The sequence below is a fragment of the Pezoporus wallicus genome, unplaced genomic scaffold, assembly GCF_028554395.1.
Source record: "Pezoporus wallicus isolate ANWC-B61680 ecotype Strahan unplaced genomic scaffold, APGP_CSIRO_Pwel_v1 contig_2132, whole genome shotgun sequence".
NCBI classification, from domain to species: domain Eukaryota; kingdom Metazoa; phylum Chordata; class Aves; order Psittaciformes; family Psittacidae; genus Pezoporus; species Pezoporus wallicus.
In genome coordinates, this window is record NW_026637551.1 from 945,738 (window position 1) to 961,448 (window position 15,711).

At 40.0% G+C, this 15,711-nt stretch overlaps 1 long non-coding RNA gene across 1 annotated transcript; it reads right to left on the reverse strand.

Annotated features, from left to right (window-relative positions):
- Positions 1-12,570: 12,570 nt before the first annotated feature.
- On the reverse strand, positions 12,571-14,162 carry LOC130597601 (uncharacterized). Its single transcript, XR_008971815.1, has 2 exons — positions 13,620-14,162; positions 12,571-13,083 (listed from the first exon to the last, which is right to left on the reverse strand). It is a non-coding gene; the product is annotated as an uncharacterized LOC130597601 (long non-coding RNA).
- Between the last annotated feature and the right edge of the window lie 1,549 nt (positions 14,163-15,711).

The following is a 15,711-nucleotide window of genomic DNA, read 5'->3' on the forward strand; positions in this document are numbered from 1 at the left end:
CAAACTTGCTGATAGTACACTCAATTCCCTCATCTAAATCGTTGATGAATATATTAAATAATACCGGTCCCAGTACTGACCCTTGAGGCACTCCACTAGTTACAGGCCTCCAACTAGACTCAGCCCCATAGACTAAAACTCTCTGGCTTCTCTCCTTCAGCCAGTTCACAGTCCACCTCACTACCTGATCATCCAGTCCACACTTCCTCAATTTATCTGTGAGGATGCTGTGGGAGACTGTGTCAAATGCTTTGCTGAAGTCAAGGTAGACCACATCCACCACTCTGCCATCATCCATCCACCGTGTTATTTCCTCATAAAAGGCTAAGAGATTGGTCAAGCATGATTTCCCCTTGGTGAAGCCATGTTGACTGCCCCTCATAACCCTCTTATCCTTGATATGCCTTAAGATGGCACCAAGGATAAGGTGTTCCATCACTTTCCCAGGGATGGAGGTGAGGCTGACCGGTCTATAGTTACCCGGGTCCTCCTTCTTGCCCTTTTTGAAGACTGGAGTGACATTTGCTTTCCTCCAGTCCTCAGGCACCTCTCCCGTTTCCCAAGACTTGGTAAAGATGATGGAGAGTGGTCTAGCAATGACTTCCGCCAGTTCCCTCAGCACCCGCGGGTGCATCCCATCTGGACCCATGGATTTATGGATGTCCAGGTTGCTCAACTGGTCTCTAACCCATTCCTCATCGACTAAGGCAAACCACTCCGTTGACCTGATTTCATCTAAGGTCTCAGGGGTACAGGGCTCTTCAGGACTGCCTGCAGCAGAGTAGACAGAGACAAAGAAGGCATTCAGTAACTCTGCCATCTCTGTATCTTCTGTCACCAGGGCACCCATCCCGTTCATCAGTGGGCCTACATTGCCTCTGATGTTAGTTTTGTCTGCCATGTATTTGAAAAAGCTCTTTTTGCTGTCCTTGACCCTTCTCGCCAGGTTTAATTCTAAGGATGCCTTAGTCCTCCTAGCTGCCTTCCTACATCCTCTAGCAGCAGCCTTATATTCCTCCCAAGTGGCCAGCCCCTCCTTCCATGACCTGTAAACTCTCCTCTTCCACTTGAGCATACCCAGCAATTCCGTATTTAGCCACGCAGGTCTCCTGGCCCTCTTCCTTGACTTCCTACGTGTCGGGATGCTCTGATCTTGAGCTCGGAAAAAGCAATCCTTGAATGCCAACCAACTATCTTGGGCCCCTTTACCTTCAAACAGCCTTGCTCATGGGATTTCCCCCAGCAATTACTTGAAAAGGCCAAAGTTTGCCCTGCTAAAGTCCAGGGTTGCAATTCTACTCGCTATTCTACTGGTCCTACCACACAAGATCCTGAATTCCACCATCTCGTGGTCGCTGCAACCAAGGCAGCCCTCAACCCTTACTGCTTCGACCAGATCCTCCTTGTTAGTGAGGATGAGATCCAGCAGCGCTCCTCTCCTGGTTGGCTCATCCACCATTTGCAGGAGGAAGTTATCATCCATACACTGGAGGAACCTCCTGGACTGTGGCTGGGTTGCCGAGTGGTCCTTCCAGCAAACATCAGGGAAGTTAAAATCCCCCACGATGACCACGGCCTGTGACTGTGAGGCCGCTCTCAGCTGCCTGTAGAAGGCCTGGTCAACTTCCTCACCCTGATCCCGTGGTCTGTAACAGACACCTACAACAGTATCCTCCCTGCCAGCCTGCCCCTTAATTCTCACCCACAGACTCTCAACTCGCTCGTCATCTGTCCCTGGACAGAACTCGGTGCAATGTAGTTGCTCCCGCACATAAAGAGCAACCCCACCACCCCGCCTGGCTGGCCTGTCTTTCCTGAAAAGGACATAGCCCTCCATGACTATGTTCAAGTCATGTGAGCTGTCCCACCACGTCTCTGTAACTGCCACCAGATCATAGTCTCCTGACTTAACACAGGTTTCCAACTCCTCCTGCTTATTTCCCATGCTGCGCACATTGGTGTACAGACATTCCAGGGAGCGAGCTGAGCACACCGATTTCACCCTAGGATTATAGGAGGCCTCCCAGTCTTCATCAATTCTGGAGTGCTGCCCCACTGGGGCAAGCCCAGCTACAACCCCATCCCCCTTCAAATCTAGTTTAAAGCTCTCCAAATGAGCCCTGCTAATTCGTGCCCCAGCATCCAGTAACTGGCAATAAAAATTTATCTCAAGTAAATAGAATCAATTTGCAAATAAATTACATAGATTTGCATTTCTGAACTGGTAAGAGTTTCTTTCTGATCAGAAATCTGTATATCTACAATCTATCTCCAAGACTGAATGATGAACATGTAGCTGCCTACGCATCTACAGTGTTGATATATACTTGACACCCAAAAAGTGAAAATTAGTTAAAACTGAAGTTAACACGAAAACAACATTAGCATATAAAGGGGGCAGGAATGAAAACTCTTCCATAGGACAATATGCACAATGAATTAATACATTGATGACAACCACACAGTAGGTGTCAACTGGGTGATGAAATGCAATGAGCAGGTGTAACGTTTTGTAAACAAGTCTTTTTATTAGATATTTGGATTCAGTATTTCAAACACAGGCAGAAAGTTCCAGAGTTTAGTTTGGGATCCGGACTTTTTTGATTTTTTGAACGTTTAGTACAGGAAACTATTTGAGGTGGTCAGGAGGGACTCTGATCTACCTAAAATTCACACTTACATCATTGCCAGTTGTCACATTCAGCTTTCGTTTACAGCATGGAAAAGAGATTTGTATCCCTAGAAACATTTACAACAACAGACCAGTTTAAGTCTCTAAGATAAAATTGTAAGAGACAGCATCATTGTGGTCATGTCAGGCTTTCATACATCAAGATGGGCTGAATGCCTTTAGCAGATGCCAGCATGCCAAATTTTGTTTCCTGCATGACATTCTTACCATATGAAATCTTGCCATTAAAAACATCCCTCCACAAATCCTCCATATTGATTCAGCCAAGCAGGAAAGGGACTAAACAGAGGGAATATGTGTATCCTGCCTGTACAGCTTTGAGGCACTTCTAGAAAGTGAGCCAGCCTGAAAGCTATTTTCAGCAGACTGGTGGGTTTTTAGCCCCTTCAACCATTTAGGTTTCCCAGCAGACCTATCTATTACTTTTTTCTTTTTATATTCGCTCCATATACAGACATTTTATGTGCAATAATAAAGTGATTTGTTTGTGTTAAAAAACAAAGAAACAAAGAAACAAAACCCGAACAAACCAAAAACAAGCTAACAACCCAAACACCAGCAGAATGGAAGTAAATGTTTTAAAGGGCTATTCTATTTAATTGATTTCTCTTTGTGTAAACAGTTCTCCAGGTGGCTTCACACAGAGAAAGACCAAAGAAAATGCATGTTGTTTTTGCCATTTTTTCTTGTTAATGACTTACAGTGGCAAACTGTGGGTAGGAAAAAAGAAAAAAAAAAAACAAAAAGCAAACCCCTACATGGTCAATTTTAGCTTAAGAGCTTCTTTTCCCACAGTAAAAAACAATGTATCTGAAGGAAAAATTCTTTGTCCTTATAAACAAATGCATCAGCATTATATCATTGAAGTGCCTCAACAAAACGCTCGTCTTCTAGCTAAAAGTATTCGGGAGAGTGCACGTCCTGTAGAGTGTCCAACTTGGGATAGCTTGACAAAGACTTTAAAATGTGCTTAAAGTCTGCAAGACTACAACCAGGCACTGAACACCTGAAAAGGCTCAGAAATCCGATGTCTCAGATTGAGCTCACAGTCAAATTCACTTTTTTCTTCCAACTCTAAGGTACAAAACAAAAAGCACTTGATGATTTGATGACTTGATTCAGGAAGGGATTCTGTAGGTACATTGCAAATAAAAGCCAGACTAGGGACACAGTAGGCCTCCTTCGGAAGCTATCAGTACTGACTACCCTGGATTTGGAGAAGGCTGAGGTTCTGAATCACTTCTTTGCCTTGGTCTTCACTGGCAAAGGCTCTGACCACACCACCCAAGTCTTGGAAGGTAGACACAGGGACTCTGAGAATGAAAACCCTAGGCCCACTGTAGGAGAGGATCATGTTCGAGACTATATTAAGAACCTGAATGTACACAAGTCCATAGGACCTGATGAAATCCATCCGCAAGCCCTGAAGGAGCTGGCAAATGAAGTTGCTAAGACACTGTCCATCATATTTGAAAAATCATGGCAGTCAGGTAAAGTGCCTGACGACTGGAAAAAGGGAAATATAACCCCCATTTTCAAGAAGGGGAAAATGGATGACCCAGAGAACTACAGACCAGTCAGTCTCACCTCTGTGCCTGGCAAAATCTTGGAGCAGATTCTCCTCGAAGGCATGCTAAGGCACATGAAAATCAACAAGGTGCTTGGTGACAGCCAGCATGGCTTCACTAAGGGGAAATCCTGCCTGACCAATTTGGTGGCCTTCAGTGATGGGGCTACAGAACTGATGGACAGGGGTAGAGCAGTTGATGTCATCTACCTGGACTTGTGTAAAGCTTTTGACACTGTCCCACACGACACCCTTGTCTCTAAATTGCAGAGACATCAATTTGATGGATGGACCACTCGGTGGATAAAGAACTGGCTGGATGGCCACAATCAAAGAGTTGTGGTCAATGGCCCAATGTCCAGCTGGAGATCAGTAACGAGTGGTGTCCCTCAGGCATCATCGTTGGACCGATCCTGTTCAACATCTTTGTCAGTGACATGGACAGTGGGATTGAGTGTGCCCTCAGCAAGTTTGCCAATGAAATTTTTTACTGGACAGGAAGCTCTTTCTGTAAGGTTGGTGAGGCACTGGAATGGGTTGCCCAGGGAAGCAGTGAATGTTCCATCCCTGGCGGTGTTCAAGGCCAGGTTGGACAGAGCGTTGGATGACATGGTTTAGTGTGAGGTGTCCCTGCCCACAGCAGGGGGTTGGAACTAGATGATCTTAAGGTCCTTTCCAACCCTAACTATTCTATGAGTCTATTTAACTCTAAGTGAGAAACAGAAACAGTAAAATGCAGTTTTCACACCTAATGGGTTCCAAGTTGAGCCCATTAGGTGGAAATATGGTGGAAAGATGTACCTATCTTGGGGTATTCTTGTACCTGAATATTAAAATGCTGAGACATACACTCCTCATGGTTTATGTTTGCATTTTTGCAAATTTTCATCCTGTTATTTCCTGCAAAATTTTGCTGAAAGATAGGAAATCTTCATATCCATTAAAGTCAGAATTTCTTTATCTCTCAGTAGGATGTAAAACAGATTGGCAGAATTCCTGGACCTGTAAAACAATTAGGGTGTACAAGTTTAATTGGAAGACAAAATGTTTAACAATGCTGTTGTGTAAATGTTATTTATTCTTAAGTTTTTCTGTTAATAGAATTAGATTTTTTTCCTCCTTTCTTCAGATTCACAGGAGTGTTATCAATTCTGAGAATAAATCAGAGAAAAAAAATATAACTGCTGCTAATTTGTGTACTTAAAAGTGTCATTGAATTTGCCTGCTTGCAGAAGAAGTACTCCCTCCTTTTCCAGAAAATCAACACGTTTGACATTACATATATCCAAACTTGAAATGACTCCAAACCCCAAAGTCAGACCCAAACCTACGTCAAACATCTCTAAAAGGAGCAGTTAATTTATATTAAGAGGGGTGCTTTGGGTACATCTCAAAACTAAACCTCAGACTGAATTTTGGATTTGATTCAAAGTGTTAAAACTACAGGTTCCTTTTGATTCTGTCCAAATTATTTGGTTCATTCTTTGTCTGAGGTACAAATTTACAAATTACTCAAGCAGAAATTGTCTGGCAACTTTTCTACTGAATAGTGATTTAATCCTTTCTGCAAGACATAACATTAGAGCTGATACTATAAAGTTTGCATTCGTAGATAAAGCATTTGCAATTGGAGGTGGCCAGCACTGGGAATTCCTTAGGAGGCCCTAAACACCCTAAAATGTACCAACTGGTTTTTCCCTTCCAGGGCCCTTCCTTATTATTCTTTTTCCATATTTTATTTTATTTTATTTTTTTTTTTTTTTCTTAGAGTGCAGATTGAAGAACTTGATCCTGTTTCAGGAGGTTGGGATTGGAGTGGAGCAAGAGGGAGATTAAAAAAGGAAATTTTAATGCGAACAGAAGAAACACACCAGTAACACTGCACAAGCATGCTCAGTTGTAACTAAGAGCACGAAGTTAACAGCTTGCAGCTGCATTGGTTACAGTAAAAGGTCAGCATCCTGCTGCCCTCTATATTTACTGATTTGGAAGATAGTTTTAGACTGTCTTTTGCACTCCCATGTACTCACACTCCTCTGGGTTTCCCTATCTAGCTGATCCTTGCAGCATTCTTTTAACTGCCTTACTTTGTCTATAAACATTGAGCAAAACTCCCACAGGCAAATTAATTAAATTTCTCCTTCTCCCTGCCTGTTTCCCATCCTTCTCCCTTGTCACATTCATATGCCATTTTTATTTTTATCACTCTAGGATTAGGGCTGATGGGACATCATTCACCTCCTTGACTTTGGGTGTGCACCCCAGCAAGGTTCCAACACCTTTGTGTAGGAACCAGAACAGCTAAATTAGAAGGGAGAAGCAGCCTGATAGCTGAATTATATTACCAAAAGACCTATGCCCAGGAAAGAATATAAAGATTGCCTGTAGCACAACCAATACACTGACTTGCATATGCGTTGCCTAGCAGTATGGCTTGATCCCCACTGCAGCCCCTCTGGACGCCATCACCATACTGCTAAGTAAAATTCAGGCACATTGCAAGAGCTAGCAGGAAATGAAATCTCCTTCAATTTTGTTTCTGCGCCCATTCTCCACACCCAACCCCCCCCAACCTCCACCCCTGAAAGCAAAACCTGAAGATTTCTTACCACCCACGTCTAATTGGCAGGACATTTGAATTTGAGCAGTAATTTCACTATAAGCAATTCTTACATGAAAAACAGAGAGACACTTTGAAAATCAATTTTTGAATGGAAATATGGATAGGATGGTAACAACTGCTGGCAACACTTCTCACTTTTAGCTGTCAAACACTCCTCATGAGATTTATAGGCTTCTATGAGCAACTCAAATACCAATCATCCCTTGGGGACCCAAGGAACAACATGCTCCCACACAAGTGGAGAAAGTATTTGAGTGGAAAGAGAGAATGCCAAGGATCTTGGAGACACATCCTAATTAAAGTCCTGCCTCAAACCTGGGAACAAAGTATGAGTGACCTTTGCCTGAATTACCTCCAGGATAAACCCAGGTAGAAGGGATAGAAGGCTTTTTCCACTGTAGTTCTTCAATATTTTGACTGTGGTTTCAACCAACAGTGTTAAGTCACTCAGGACACAGTACATGCATGCTAGGGGTAAAAAGCGTCAGGACAAAGTCATAGTAACGGCAGCCTGAATCCATTGCTAACAATGTAAATGGCAGCTACTGAAGTTATACGACAGCCCTTGCAAGAAAACATGCAGCTGGGACCATCCAGAGTAAAAGCAGTATCTGGCTGAGAGATTGTGTGCTGTTTTGTGAAAGGCGGTTGTACACATTGTTGTGGTGTGCAACACAGCTCATAAAACTTATGAGCTATGATGGACAGTGTGACCTGACAGCTGTTTGTTCAGCTTCATTGGCAAGGTAATTAAAAACAATTGTGTACTTGGAAAGATAACACTTTTATTTCAGCATGTGGACTGAAGGCCAAACTGAATTTGCACTCGGTAATCCACGTTTTAGGAATCTTTCACTTGAAAAAAAAAAAAAAAGAAATAAAAGGAAATAAAAAAAACAGCTTGGGGAGAAGAGCAGATCCCAAGGTGCAGTTTCTGGATGAGCATTTCATAATGAAATACTGCAACAATTTACTGTGCCAGTAAACTCTATGTCACTTTTCCCTCAATCACAGGCAGTGGTTCCATGGTGGACAGTAGGTTGGGTTTTAGTTCTTGGTTTGAACTATGTTCCCTTCAGGAGAAGCATTTGGGTGAGCCTTCCTAGAAAGAGGGAGGTAAGGGAGTGCTGGGGGCTGCAGGGGAAGGGAGTGTGAGCAACCTGGGAAAGGCTGAGTGAGCAACCACATAAGCCAGATGTGACAGAAAGAATGTCTCAGTGACTGGAGGAGGCTGCAGTGCCACCAAAACTCTGAAGGTTTCAGAAAACAATTCAAAACAAGCATGGAACCTACCTGCTACGCCACAGTGGGAAAGCTGTAGATAAACAATATTTTTAAAAAGAAACTTATTCTGTCTCCCTCTGACATTTTATGTTTCTTTTTCAAAACTTGAATGTCCTACTGTTTATTTTTATAAAATCTAACATTGTTTTTTAATTTTTAAAGTCTTCTATTCTCACAATGAGAGATGATCTCAGCACATTCATCTCAAACGTCTGTTTAGCTTGGTTCCTGTAACATATCAAAGATTATGATCTTATTCAACAACTCCTCTTGCAAGAATTTTACAGACCACAGACTGGCATTTTTGCTTACAGACTGGAACTGTATCTGAAAAGTTAAGCCCCTCAGAGAAAGCATGGTTAAGCCATTGCAAAGCAATTTGTATTATTCACACACTGCTGAAGTCTGTGTTATCGTCAGAGAATAAAGCATAACTCCTGCAAGTATCTTAAGCAATGAATGATCGCTTAACACTACAAAGGACCAAACGAACCAAAAAGTATCTACTAGGCTATTTAGGCATATATAAATAGGACTTTCATTTATATTTTCAAACAAAAGTGAAAGCAAAAGGACAAATAGTTGGAAGATGACAAAATATCTATTTAGAGCTAAGTTCTCTAAATTTTCTTTCAGTTCTGCCTAAGTTTTTATTCAACTTCTCTAAACAGGACTATGGAAACTGTAATATATCAAGTTATCAGAAGTGGTATATGATGTTTATGAGTGGGATACTGTCAAACAGAGGATATAAAGAGAAGAACATATTTGGCAGTAGTAGATGAAGCTGAAGGGTTAAATAGCGCAGTTCGGAGGGATCAGATCTGAAATAACTACTGGAATAACCAGTGTAAACCAATAAAAGCAGTCATCAGTCTGAGGCCAATGCTTATGGAAGTCAACAATGTTCTGGCACTGAATACTTTTTAATAAACGCAAAATATTACAAGAGGCAAGGGATTTAGGAGCTCCACAGCATAGGGAAAAATACTAAATAGGTAGTATTCTATGCTTCATATGCTATTGCAAACAACAAAAGTCAGCACCATAGCCAGCACATGAGAAGAAATGCAAAACATAATTTTGCAAGCATCAGTAAAATGAGCAAAGAGAATGAAAGCATCACTAGCTCAGGTAAATTTTTCAAGAGGTGGATACTGCAGTAGGAGTTAAAATTATACGTTGAAATATCTTTCTAAATGCAAACATTATGAGTGAATTTTCAGCCGGACATGGGTATGCAACCAATAATACAAAACGGTGTTACTAATAAAAGAAGGCAAACTACATGCATTAGAGACCAGAATGTGAGGACAAGGAATACTAGCTACATATTTAAAGGCTGATGTCAGTTACCAAACTTGCAGTAAGACACAGGGGACAGAATATGCAGAACATATGTAGAGAATACAGTAGTATATGAAGCAAAACAGCCAGAGTAAAAGATAATTTTCAATCTGTCCATCATGGGAAAGATCTCTTAATTTCTTTTATGAGTAAAAAAATAAATTGCAGACTTCAACATTCTCAGTGTTAGTCAGGGGATGTCAAAACTCATACACATAGACATACAATGCCATTTCTTTACTTTACCTATCGAAATACCCTGAAGGAATATAGTAAGATCTTCACATCTATCCTCTTATCTAAACAGATTACAGGCAGTTAAAAAAGAACAGGAAAGACTGAAGGAAGAGAGTTTCAGGATACGGTGACCAGAACAAATGGAAGTTATTTTTAATAGCTGCAGTGTTTGTTTAAGAAGAAAACTCTTGGAGGTCCAGGTGCAGCATACCTCAGGGCCTGATCGGGCATTCATATGAAAGTAAACTTTCAGGTGCAGTAACAATATTTGTAATCGTGTTTTATGCCATTGATTTAAGAGTTGGTGAGTTAAGTTTTGGTTGGGGGAGGAAGACATAGTAACACAGATTGTGTCTCTCCATGGCAGAGACCCCAGGCACAGGGGTATCACTATCATACACACTAGTCAGCATGTAGTTGAAGACTAAAGTGGGTGTTTCACAGGTGCCACAAAATATCATCCCTGAATGATGAAAGGGAGGCAGGGTACTCTCAGTTTACATCTATACCTGAGATGAACAGACCTCATGTCTCAGGAAACAAAGCTGGTAAGCAGCTGGCATTGGGAAAACTTCTCCCATGGTTAAACTCTTCCATGGTTTTGTGCCTTTGAAATGGCACAAAGTAATTTATGCTATCCATTGAGACACTTGGAAATTTTTATACTCAGAAAGTTGGCCTAGGTAGTTCATTGGTTTGTTCCACTATCATAATTATAATCATTAAGTTATAAAGACACTGTACAGATTTGTGAAAAAACTGTGTTGAGCCAGGTTCAAACAGGCTGGACAAGGAGGACCAGGACTAAAGCAGGGACTGAGGTGTTCTGCATACTTCTTCCCAGTTTAAGGGGGTGCTTTGCCAGGGAGTTTTCTGGGTAGGTAACTATGGACCAGTTCTTAAGTGCCAAAAAGACATTAGGACAACTAGAAAGATTTCAAAAATATTACATTAGTTGTCTAACTATGCCGATAAATGTTTAAACACCTTAATGTCTAAAAAAAACCCTATAATCTTTGAGATTTTTGTCTCAATTTTTCAATTACTAAAATGTTTTCATACTTCATAATTGTGTCCAATCACACACACACAGAAAAACCCACCATTTCAGGTTGCTACAGTAAAATTACCTGAAAGCTAAGAAAAAAGATTAATTGGACTGCTTTTTCATTTGCAGGGATATATCACACTCTTAGCAAATTACTTTATACAGCAAAATAAAACCCCATTGATAGTGTCCACTGTGATTGTTGAGTTTGTTTCATCTTATGTATAATCATCCTATTGTACATGAGTGGGCGTGGGTGATTCATTTGAGCACATGCAAACTTCTAATTTTCAATGTTTTGCCAGGTTGCTGTCAGTGGCACATTCACCAAGATACAAATTTGTGAAAATATTCTTGATCGATTAGACTTCAAAATTATGATAGATATGTATTTTTGAACCTTTTCTAAAAACATAGATTCTTCTCAAAGAGTGGGGAGGATAACATTTTCTTATAAAAGACAGGATTTGCACTATAACTTTAAGTAAAAACAATAACAATCTATAGCATCTATAATCTATAGATAGCAATCTATAATATCGGTATGTAAAAGTCTTGCTGCACAAACTAGAATGTTAGTAGTAATAGTTCTAATAATTTCAATAAGAGTATTTTCCTAGAATATATGGTGGCTGCAATGAGAGCTGGATTTTAAAGAGTTACAAAGCCTATGAAGATCCAGAGGCCACTGAATTAAAAGACATACAACTTGAGTAGTCTTAAGCTCCTGCAGAGATACTCCATCCACTCAGTGCATCTGCTGTTCCAAAAGTCATTTATATAAGCAGCATCTAGACTTGCATTTACTTTTTTTTTTCCTCAGCTAGGACGTCAGTGGCTGCTGTATGACGTGTTAAGGTCAGCAATGGGAAGAGGGATCAGGTAAAGATCATATTATCATGGAATCACATAATTACAAAATGGTTGAGGTTGGAAGAGACCTCTGGAGGTCATCTGCTTCAAGGCCCCTGCTCAAGCAGGACCACTTAAAGCAAGTTGAACAAGACCATGTACAGATGGCTTTCTAATACCTCCAAGAATAGAGAGTCTAAAACCTTTCTGGGCAACCTGTGTCAGTATTTAGTAAATGTTGAAAATTTTAACCACTGAAATGGTAAACATTTTCAGTTGTTTACAGTAAAAATGTGTTTTGTGAAGTTTAGACAGACTCTCCTGTGCTGCAGTTTGTGCCCATTGCCTCTAATCCTGTCATTGGGCATCAATGGAAAGACCCTCTTTGCATCCTCCCTGCAGGTATTTTGATACATCAATAAGATCCCTGTTGAGCCTTCCCTTCTTCAGGCTGAATAGTCCCAGCTCTCAGCCTTTCTTCATAGGAGATATGCTGCAGTCCCTTCGTTGTCTGCATGGCCTTTCATGGCCCTGGCCTCCAAATAGACTTTGTTTCACTAATCACCACTCTCTGGGCCTGGCCATTTAGCTAGTTTTTAATCCATCTCACTGCATCCTCATCCAGTCTTTATATTAACATCTTGTCTACAAGGATCTTATGGAAGACAGTGTCAGAGGCTTTACTGAAGTCATGTAGGCAATATCCATTGCAATGATTTTCTCATCCTAAATGTTGCTGGAAATGGTTTTCAGGACAAGCTGCTTGATCACCTTCCCAGAAATCAAGTAGATCCACAATAGCTGGGTTATATATGGATATATTGGTTTGAAATGGTTTAAACGTATTATGGCTTCAGCAATCTTTGGCGGAAGACTCCATAGGTACTCCAAACACAGAATAAAGTCAGTAGCAAATGAGCAAGGAAAGAAAACACATTGTATGAGTCTACTTCTTTGCTGCTTCTGAGTTCAGTACAGGAGAGTTCATTAATTGGACAGTACAATAGGATTCATTACATACACTACAACACGTCTTAGCCTTTAAAAACTACCTTATGCATAACTTTCCTTTCTCCTCCTACTCTGTATTTCCAGTTCAAAAAAAAGGAACAACAAGCCATATATCTGCAGTACTTCAGGTCTGCTCTAATTTAACTAGGCCCTTAGAGTTAAACACCATGTCACACATTCTGGTGTTTGGCCATCCCTGTGTTTTTCACACAGCGCAGAAAGGCTAATTGTTTTCCTGAGGTAATGTCATGTGCCAGAAGTGGCTGGGAAGGAGTCAGATAATTAACCAAGCTCCTGCTGAGAATGTAGACCTTTTCCCTTTTATTTTCCTTTTCAATAGGTTTCTTTTTTTCTTCCCTCTCAGAGCCATTATTAACTTCTCCTTAACTGTTATAAATTGCAGGGAGTGGACAATCTGAAACCTAACACATGGAAATGAAAGGAAAGGAAAAAAGAAATTATTTTCTTAAAAAAAATAAATCATGTTCCATAAGAGAATATTAGAACTATGTAGGCGTAATCACAGTAAAAACTTTGTGGTTTATTAAAAATAAATCTTGCTCAAGGCATCCATTACTCATTTCAGCGTTAAATAGCAAACTTTCAAGTTTTAAAGGGATAAGGACCCTTCAGTTGGACTGTATCTGACAGCTGTCAATAATATGGCAACTTTTCGATATTTATTTTGCAGCTTTTATAGATATTTTATTGCTATTTTTTGGACAATCATACCCCTGCCCCAGATCCTGGTATCAAAAGAATAGATGTGGATGAATACCCTTAATGAAATTGTCCTTTTTCTAGGTGCTGTTTGCTTGCTCCATGCATAGACACCACAGTTGTTTGTCGCAAGCTTGGATTTTGTAATTTTCTCTTTCTGAGTTTACCTAATAGCTCCACTAGACTTTCTTCCAGGCCTGAACTGCTCCTCATACTAGAAGGCTGAGAGGATACCTACCTTCTGGCAGGCATCAGAGCCCATCTGGAGATACAAACGGGAGAGTCCCACACAGCACACAGTAACACTTATGCCAGTTTCTCGTCTGGAGGGTGAAAGAAGCACCTGTTCTTCATTAACATCACTGCTATGGCTAATACATTGCAGGTGTTAAAGTGTGTAGCTGAAATCTCACAAAACACCTGCCTTTCATAACAACACTAGATCTGTCTAGTGTGGGACGCTATCCCCTCAGGTATGTTTTATCCTACCTTGAAAGCCATAGTATGCATTGTCCTGTAATTATGAAATCAGAGTCATCATTTGCTGGGAAGAATTCTTTAACAAATTACACCTAATTACTCTAAAATTACCTTTAATTCATGGTAAAAGCATGGCTAAATGCTATTCTATAACACCTTCCTTTTTATCTTTATGTAAATATGATTACACACTATCAAACTGGCACAACCAGTCATAATAAACAGCTGCAGCTAGTTCTCTGGTTAGTAAATAAGAACTGGACATGTGCCATAAATTGTGTTTTCTGGAATCCTGCACAAAAAAATTGTCCCGTTCATTCCCTGACAAGACTAAGTTTTGCACTCCCACTCAATCCAGGAATGTTTGAATCTGAGGTATTTGTTCAGTCCGTTATACAGACCAGAAACAGCAGAGGATCTGTCTCTGAATTTCTTCAAATACAGTGAGCATGTGGAGCAAGAGTTTGAGTTTATATCTCAATTTACTACCTCAGATGGCCAAAACACAGCTTACAGATCTCACTTAATTAATTTATTTCTGAGTAAGACACAGATTTATAAATGTATACAACTCGCCCAATTTTTTACTGTTCATATTATCAACTTCAGACAAGGTGTCCATTTATATAGGCTGGGAAGATAAAGTATTCAGAAACAAAACCTAATATGGAAATGCAAATTATTTCACTACATAACTACACAAAAAAAAATTACTTATGAGAATTTTTTTTTTTCAAATAGTATCTTTTTTCAAAGATAATTAATTACCATATCATAGGTCATCTTTGTACATGATGGACTTCTTTCATGTCTATCATGAATTGAAATTAGGGTATCATAAGTTATTTTTTCCACTTTGCTCTCTTCTTCCAATCACTTTGCCATTTAGAAAAAAGTTTTAAACACTTTTTCTTGTAAGATGACTAATTAATATAAGTCCCTAGTAGCGCCCACACAAAAAACAGCAATGTTGAAGTTGACTTTTATACGTAATAGCTGCTTATTTCCTGCAGACAGATGTTTTCTGCAGTGGAGACAAACCTAAGGCATCCAATAAGATGCTTTCCTTTCCCCTTTCCCCATTCCCCTTTTCCCCTTTCCCCTTCCCCCTTTCCCCTTTCCCTTTCCCTGTTTTTTTTTTTTTGAGTAGGTTGTGGGAAATGTACTTTATGTTTAAGCAGTACACAGTAAACCAGGATCTCAACCATGAGCATTACTGAGGCATTACTTCAGGCATTACTGAGATACAAAGAATCTTCATACTTCCAGGAATTTCTGATATATCACCTTTAGCAGCAGTTTTTCATTAGGAGTTGTCTCTTTAGAAGGTTCTCTCAGAAATTTAGAAAAATACAGTCACAAAGCAGTTAGACTAGCAGCTAGGACTAGACAATGTTATTTTATTGTTCACCGTTTATTCATTTTAAAAGAAAAATTTTTAGATGTCTCTATGGAAAGCATACTGAACTCACTCTAAGCAGTTTTATTTTCCAGTACGAAATGCAACTGGTGGGCCATAAATCAATTTTCAGATTTTCTTTAATGAAAACATTCCCTTCTTATTTAAGGCTTCCAATGCAGGATCATATTCCCTTCTGTGTAGCAAGACTGTCTGCTTGTTAAGCTCAAAGAAATAGACTCCTGAACTATTATAATCACAATCTACCAGTTCCCTAAATGTTTTCAGCAGTTTATTGCTAATTCAAATATTTGTTAAAATGTGGCCTCATTGTGTAATGATTATCAAGCTTTAAAGTAAATTATATTTTCAATATTTCAGTATCCTGATATGGCAAACTTTATATAAACGTTGCTGAGCAAAAAAATCCCTCATCTTTTGTATTAAGTTT